This window comes from Megachile rotundata, chromosome 6 (assembly GCF_050947335.1).
Source record: "Megachile rotundata isolate GNS110a chromosome 6, iyMegRotu1, whole genome shotgun sequence".
NCBI classification, from domain to species: Eukaryota; Metazoa; Arthropoda; class Insecta; order Hymenoptera; family Megachilidae; genus Megachile; species Megachile rotundata.
The window spans coordinates 15767189-15775764 of NC_134988.1; positions in this window are offsets into that span (position 1 = coordinate 15767189).

Below are 8576 nucleotides of genomic sequence, written 5' to 3' on the forward strand. Positions count from 1 at the left end.
GGTCAGGAATGCGACCCCGGCCGGGTTACCGATGGAAAAGTGATTTCTCGCTGTTCCACCTTATGAAAGGGTGAAACAGAAATACCCCGTGTTTACCACCTGTTCGAGCTAAATTGCTCTGGGGTGCGTTCCAATGAACAAGGGCGCACGAAATGATCAAAAGTTCTGATCTTGTGCAAACATGGAAATTGTGGGCCAATGTTTGCACGAGTAAACGTTGGAATAACTGGTTACCCCATTTAAGTATTTATAGCAAATAGAAAATTTCTGTTTGCTGTGACTCGTAGAAAGAAAAGCTAATAGAGTACAGTCAACCTGGGCAGAGTCTGGCTTTGTAGAGGTTTAGGTATTTCAGGACCTAAGTACTTTGAGGTCTATGCTTTTGGTTATACAGGTATTTGGACATCTAGACATTTGATGATGATGATGATTAGTGTTATGGGCATCGACTGCCATGGTCATTAGCCCGCCTAGACATTTGAGGATGCAAGTATTTGAAGATGTAAAGAGTTGGAAACACAAGTATTTGTGAGTCATTATTAGTATTTGCAAGCATTTAGGATCATAATCACAAAAACTTGATCACAAAAAATTTGATAAAGCCAATTCACAAAATTTCAAAACATAGAATCCTAAAATCGTAAAATTTGAAATATCGAAATTTACACACGTGTCCCCAGAAAAGAGGTTGCAACGCAGAGTGCATTTTGTTCCACGACGGAGTTACGATTCACGTTCGTTTATTCAGCGGACTGTTTACATGGCATCGTGAAAATAATGGCAGCTTCGGTTAAATTAACTTTCCAGCAAGTTTCGTCGGTGCTAACGAGTTTCGCTAATGAAGTTCGTACAAAACTTCTGCGATTCATTGGCTGGAGCAAACTCTCTGATCCTCGTTAAGGATTTTATCGAACTAACAGTATTTTCGCTTGAAATTATCTCATGTTGTCAAACGACACGTGTTGTTAGGTCGTAAAGTTGGGATTTGTTGTTGCCTCGCACGAGATGAGAAAAGAGTGTACACGGTTTTCTTGATGAAAGTTTAAGTGGGTTAAAATGTGTGCAAATAAGAGATGAAATTACTTTTTAAGTTTATTCTAAAAATTTTGAAAATCTTGCAAATTTGTAGGAAATGAAAGTTTTATGTTTTAAATCCTTTAGTCTTGAGATCCTTAATTCTCAGACTTCCCGCACGAAAGCTTAAACAATAAGGAAGTATAATGCAAACAGAGTTAGCAATTTCTAAATTCCCGTTTCGTCGGCTTGATGACATTTTATGCAAACCGTGGATCGTGTAACTAGAACAAAACGAAAACCACCGTCGAAAATAGGGAACAATACAAGCAGGAATCTCAATCGATCGAATTTCACTTCATTTCGGAGTCAGAACGCCAATCTATGTCAACTATTTATGACGAATCGAATCGTGAACATACTACCGTCTCGAAATTAAGCAATTATAATGTAGAAACGTCGGATACGAGATATCAGCGGATGACAGTCGCAGGCGAAGCTTTCTAACTTCTTACTGAAACTGCGGATCTTAAACGTCGTGCTGCGAAATATAATTTCAACTTAGACACGCTGTCTTCGCAAGGCATCAATTGACCGAGGAAACATCGTCTCGTTCTAATATCAACAACATCTGTCAACCAATCTACCGTGGTTAATTATATAGAACGGTGATCAGCAACTTTCTTTTGCAGATGACTAACATTGAAAACATTATCGTACAGTTGCAATACGAATCACTTATCACTGTTTAAGATTATATGAACAAATTGATCTTCATGACTATTGTACCTCACTATAATTCAAAGTGCTAGAGTATTTAGTAAGGACAATAACTTATGCTTAACATTATATGAACAAATTGATCTTCATGATTATTGTACCTCATTATAATTTAAAGTGCTAGAATATTTAGTAAGGACAATAACTTATGTTTAAGATTATATGAACAAATTGATCTTCAAGATTATTGTGCCTCATTATAATTTAAAGTGGTAAAACATTTAGCAGGAACAGTAACTTATTACTTTAAGATTATATGAACAAATTGATCTTCAAGATTATTGTGCCTCATTATAATTTAAAATGGTAAAACATTTAGTAGGAACAGTAAATCATTACTTTAAGATTATATGAACAAATTGATCTTCAAGATTATTGTACCTTATTATATTTAAAATGGTAAAACATTTAGTAGGAACAGTAACTTATTACTTTAAGATTATATGAACAAATTGATCTTCAAGATTATTGTACCTCATTATAATTTAAAGTGGTAAAACATTTAGTAGGAACAGTAACTTATTACTTTAAGATTATATGAACAAATTGATCTTCAAGATTATTGTACCTCATTATAATTTAAAGTGGTAAAACATTTAGTAGGAACAGTAACTTATTACTTTAAGATTATACGAACAAATTGATCTTCAAGATCATTGTACCTCACCACAATTTAAAATACTAAAATATTTAACAAAACTAACTTAGTCAACCAAATCAGTCTTCGCATCATCTGACACCACGACACAAGACATTCTCTAAGCACCCAGAATTAATCAAAGGTTCAAAGATCGCTCGTTATCGTCAAGTTTCGGTACATCGACTCGTACATTATTTAACCGTGTTTCCGGGTCTCGGTGCAGACGATGCACACGAGCGATCATTATTTAAAGAAAGCTGCTGTATCACGGTAGCAAACGCTCGATTCGGGACACGAGGGAAAACCTTTTAATTAATAAATTCAATGTTACGTGCGGTGTTGCACGCAATATCGGTAGGACAGAAATTTGCATTCGAAGCACCACGATAAATCGACGATTCGAAATCTCACCGAGGTCGACCACAAAGTGTGTCAAACTTGGTCGGGCCATCTTTTACGGTACCTAACACGGTTCACCTTGCGACCAAGAATGTACGGATAAGATCTCATCTAACATCGTTTGTGCTGCCTGTTGCAGCGACGTATGGTAGTAGATCTTTAGGAATAATTATGCGTTCAGTTTATTTGTACAGCGAGTCGCAAAATTTGTAGTTAAGGGGGATCTTTTAATTGGGTGCGCAAGGGGATGGTATTTGGGGATTTGGGAAGTTGAGGAGGAAATTTGGGAGGTTTGCTTGAGAATTTGGGAAGTGGGGGATTTAGGGAGTCAGGGATTCGGGAGCTTGAGAATTTGGGGAGTGAGGGATTCGGGAGTTTGAGAATTTGGGGAGTGAGGGATTCGAGAGCTTGAGAATTTGAAAATTTGGGAATTTGGGGAGTGAGGGATTCGGGAGCTTGAGAATTTGGAAATTTGGGAATTTGGGGAGTGAGGGATTCGGGAGCTTGAAAATTTGGAAATTTGGGAATTTGGGGAGTGAGGGATTCGAGAGCTTGAGAATTTGGGGAGTGAGGGATTCGGGAGCTTGAGAATTTGGAAATTTGGGAATTTGGGGAGTGAGGGATTCGGGAGCTTGAGAATTTGGGGAGTGAGGGATTCGGGAGCTTGAGAATTTGGGGAGTGAGGGATTTGGGAGCGTGAGACTTTGGAAATTTGGGAATTTGAGAGCTTGAGAATTTGAAAATTTGGGAATTTGGGAAGTGAGGGATTCGGGAGCTTGAGAATTAGGAAATTTGGGAATTTGGGAAGTGAGGGATTCGGGAGCTTGAGAATTAGGAAATTTGGGAATTTGGGAAGCGTGGAATTTGAGAGATCATAAACCTCAAATATGATAATCAGGAAATGTGCCACATACGACACATACTTATTCTACCACATATCTATAATTTCACATATAACCACAAATTTACATAATGTACACTATACATTAAAAGGGTACAAATACTTATGGGACTCCCTGTAGTTACCTTCGAAGAGAGAGCAAGATGAAGTTCAATCCTTGATCGTGAACGTGACTGGTCCTAAGTAGGCCAGGACCTGTACCTTTCAACACCGAGCCTTGTCTTTGGTGGCAATATGGCATCCCATTTATTTCGAACGAGAAGTATAATTGACTGGCGAATATCCATCGTTTGAAATTACTGTTCCTTGTTGGCGCAAAGAAATTTATGAATAAACCGACGCATTTTTACGTCGATTCTTATTAAGTACAACAACGTGATCGTACCTGTTCACCTGTACAGTTACTTCCACGATGAATCTTCGGCATTGGGAAATTAATCTTTGGAACCGGTGAGAATGGACGGTTTTTTTTTTATTGTTTCTTTCTCTTCAGGCACGTGACGCATCTCGTAAGAACGTGTGTATATACAAACGTTGACCGTGATCGTGACTTTCGGTAAGTAGGTTAGAACTCGTCCGCGTTTTAAAATGGATTTTACACCTTGGTGAATCTGCGAGGAACGTTACCCTGTAATGTTTATCGAGTTTCTCCTTATTAACATTATCATTATGGTAATTGATTTCTGGGTGCAACGATCGTTTACGAGTTATCTCATGAAATTACGAGTGGTGAAAGAAACGGAATTGTTACGTAAAAATGTATGTTCGGGGGCAATGAACATTTAGCTAATATATTGGGCTTCTATTTCCACGAATTTTCGGGGGTCCACATCCTTAATTCCACACTCTCAAGGTTTCGAATTCAAGGATCCCTAATTTCCCAATTCTCAAGCTTCCACAGTCTCAAGTTTACAAATTCCCAAGATTCCAAATTCCCAAGCTTCCAAATTCTCAAGCTTCCAAATTCCCAAGCTTCCACATTCTCAAGCTTCCAAATTCCCAAGCTTCCAAATTCCCAAGTTTCCAAATTCCCAAGCTTCCATATTCTCAAGCTTCCAAATTCCTAAGCTCCCACATTCTCAAGCTTCCAAATTCCCAAGCTTCCAAATTCCCAAGCTTTCAAATTCCCAAGCTTCCAAATTCCCAAGCTTCCACATTCTCAAGCTTCCAAATTCCCAAGCTTCCAAATTCTCAAGCTTCCAAATTCCCAAGCTTCCAAATTCCCAAGCTTCCAAATTCTCAAGCTTCCAAATTCCCAAGCTTCCACATTCTCAAGCTTCCAAATTCCCAAGCTTCCAAATTCCTAAGCTTCCAAATTCCCAAATTTCCAAATTCTCAAGCTCTCAAATCCCTCACTCCCCAAATTCTCAAGCTCTCAAATTCCCACATTTCCAAATTCTCAAGCTCCCAAATCCCTCATTTCCCAAATTCCACAATTTCCAAATTCTTAAGCTTCCAAATCCCTCACTCCCCAAATTCTCAAGCTCCCAAATTCCTCACTTCCCAAATTCTCAAGCTCCCAAATCTCTCAGTCCTCAAATTCTCAAGCTCCCAAATTCCTCACTTCCCAAATTCCCAAACCCCCCAACTCTCATCTCCCAAATTCCAAAATCCCTAACCCCCAAATCCCCAAATCCTCAAACCCCCAAATTACCATCCTCCACCTTCCACCTTCCTCAAATTACCACAGAACGTTAATTTTCCCCACAAGTTTCAAATAGCAAAAGTTCTCCACATCGACTAAATTCATCTCCGAACTCTGTGTCCAGGGACAGATAACAAAGATCCTTGAATATTAAAACTCTAGCTCGACGTTAGATCTGACAAACCGTCTAATGAAGCGGAAAATTTTAAGAGGACTATTTTTTATAGATCATTGGAGAGGTATTCCAGGAACAGAGCCTTGAGACATTTGGGTCATGACCCCATATCCATGGGAAGGCACCCGCGAGAAGGAACGAGGAGAAACAATCGATGGTCATGACCCAGGACACGCTTCGCAAAACTGGGTCAGAATTTAGTCGCGTCTTTTCACGTTCTACGCATTATTTTTCTTTACCGTTGTTCGTAAGAGTCCGCGAATGTCGCGAATATCTGAGACCTTTCTCTTCTGTTATTTTGATCGTTTCTTTAAACAAAGATTCACGTTTCACTTTTTTTTTTGGTCTAATCTTTTTACAGGACCTTTCATTGGCGCCCACATAAAAAACCTTAATCTTTATTGATTCGTCATTTAGAGTTTGTGCTAAATTTTCAATTATATCTTCAGGTGCTATTGACACAAGTTTTTAGCTTCTTTAATCTAGTATTAAATTGTTGCCTCTGTCTAGATTGTCATTGCTCAGGTAACAGGTTAACTCGTGAAAAATAAAGTAAATGAACGTGAATGAAAGTTGTGGATAATCACTCTCATAAACTGTTGTTATCTACGATGTTAATTGGTACGAAGAAGAAACTTGTAGCGGCAGAATATGTTGGTCATCGATAAGGTCGATGAGAGAATGTCCATCTTGATGTACGAGTTGAAGTACCTAACAGTCAGCAGGATCTTCTCGACGTCATTTTGGATTATCAAGGTTAGACCATGACCCTGCTCGAGTAGTTTGCTGGCAATTCGAACAAAATTTGCTCATCGATCAGGGTGTAGCGCCGACGCAACTCGTCCTCGACGCCTTGCTCCCTCTACGAAGGATCACATCCTTGTGACGCACTCTCCCGCAACCTAAGCTCTAAATCACCACTGTGGCCTACACCCACTTATCTCGCTTCATCAAACAATACCGTACTGAAACTACTTTCAGGAGCTAAATTACATTTCTTAAACATTACTATTTTTAAAATTCATATTTCATATAAACTCAATATTTTTAAACTTAAAAATATGAAAATTTTATTGTGACTAAATTTGAAAATTTCAACATGTGTACATTAAAAAATTTCCTAACTTAAAAGTGACGAATCCTTTTTCTGCCATGTTGCTGTTAAAAAAAGTTACTGCCCCTGAAGGAGTACCATGCTTAACTTTGTCGAAAGAGGTAAAATGCTAATCCTCTTCGGTCAAATACCTTCAATCCGCATTCATTAACACCCGATTGAGTCATTATCAAAAAGAAGCACGTGAAGCCCGATACTTTCTAATCGAGTAGCTGTAACTTCCTGAGTGCCATTAATTATTGGTTAGAAAATGATGGAAATTGAGTGTGGCCGGGCAAGGATTCGCATCGTTCGTGACACGTCTGACAGTTGAAGGCCGTCAATGGCTTACTATCTCGTTGGTTTCGTGACTTCATAAGGAAAAGGCGGAGGTAAGCTGGCTTTCTCCAAAGCCACTTAACCCGGTCCAGTAACATCCATCCATGGAGTCACGCCTGTGACATTTTCGATGGCCATCTTTTCTCTCGATTACACACCTCTGCCGCGCGTTTTCGCTCGTGCCCCGCGGAATGCAAACCACCGACCCGAACGCGTAATTTTACGATCCAGCTGTCCAGAGGACGCATAAAACTTGTCGAGGAAATGATTCGCGAACGAGAATTATTTCTCTCGACACCGACTCGTGCGGTTTGTAACAGTTACATTCTATTACCGTTCCAATTAGAGGTTGCACCTTTCAAATTGCTAACTTTTCCGTGAAGTTAAAATAAATTGCTTCGTCGTGGACAACGGTACGCCGCGTATATGGAATAACGCGGAATTGGCCGTGACCGGAAACGACCGAGGCACGGTAACGTTTATCCTACGTCGATCGGAATTAATTTTCGAATTACAAGTTTCGACAGCTGTCATTTATGAAACCGTCTCGGAAATAGGCCTCGACTTTTTTCGTTTCTTTTTTACACTCCAGACGAGTGCTCTGAAGTCACGGTGATGCAAACGTTTGAAGTGCACTCGCTTTTACGGGCGCTCTAAATCGCCCAAAGTGTCGTTAGCTGTGCAACCACCGGAGAATACATGAAAGAACAATGACATTAGCCATTCCATGATAAAATTATTTTTATGGTTGATACCATTCACTCCTTGCATGTTGGAAATTATTTTTGTAAACCTAACCAGTTTGTAACGGAAGCGAACAGTGGATCATAGATCGATCCATTCTTAATTAAGAACTGTCCGTTTTACATTAACGGTATTGACGAAACACTTAAGCTTCAAACTGATACCGTTTTTCGTGTTATCGGATTATGTCAGACTTTACATGCTTCGAAATTATTTGCGATAACGGAACTATTTTGTGCGAAGAAATATTAATGGAGCGTTCATATCATCACTTTCGTTACAAGTGCCATTTTGTATAACTTATCGAACGTCTTTGCAATCTAATAGATCTACCAATTTCTAGTTTCTATCAAGAAACTAACTGCCATAAGAAACGCCATAGTTTGTATCGGATGTTAACGAGTCAAAAATTGGAATAGCAATGGAATTACGTGAAAGGAGAGAGAGTTAGATTCTCAATATCGCGGCACAATTGGGCGCGACGGTCTCTTGCTGCTCCATTGAACGAAGTCTAAAAACCGCGTTACTTTCTAGGCCATCTTTTGGTGAGAAAACGAGCGTCAATCATCCACTACTGTTTTTTCTTCGAGTACTTATAGACGGGTATAATTTCACTACCACATGGACGATGATAAAAACAGAAACATCGACCCGATTATTTTGTAACCACGGATGAATCAGACAGGAATTGATTTCGCGGCGTTTATAGCTTCTGCTGTGTGTCGGAGGGACAATAAAAGATTTAATCCTCTGAAATATTTTAAGCTCTTTTATGAAGCAGGATAATTCTAAACAGTTTCCGAATTTTTTTATCGTAAGTTAAATTGATAATTGTGTCTAGTTTTG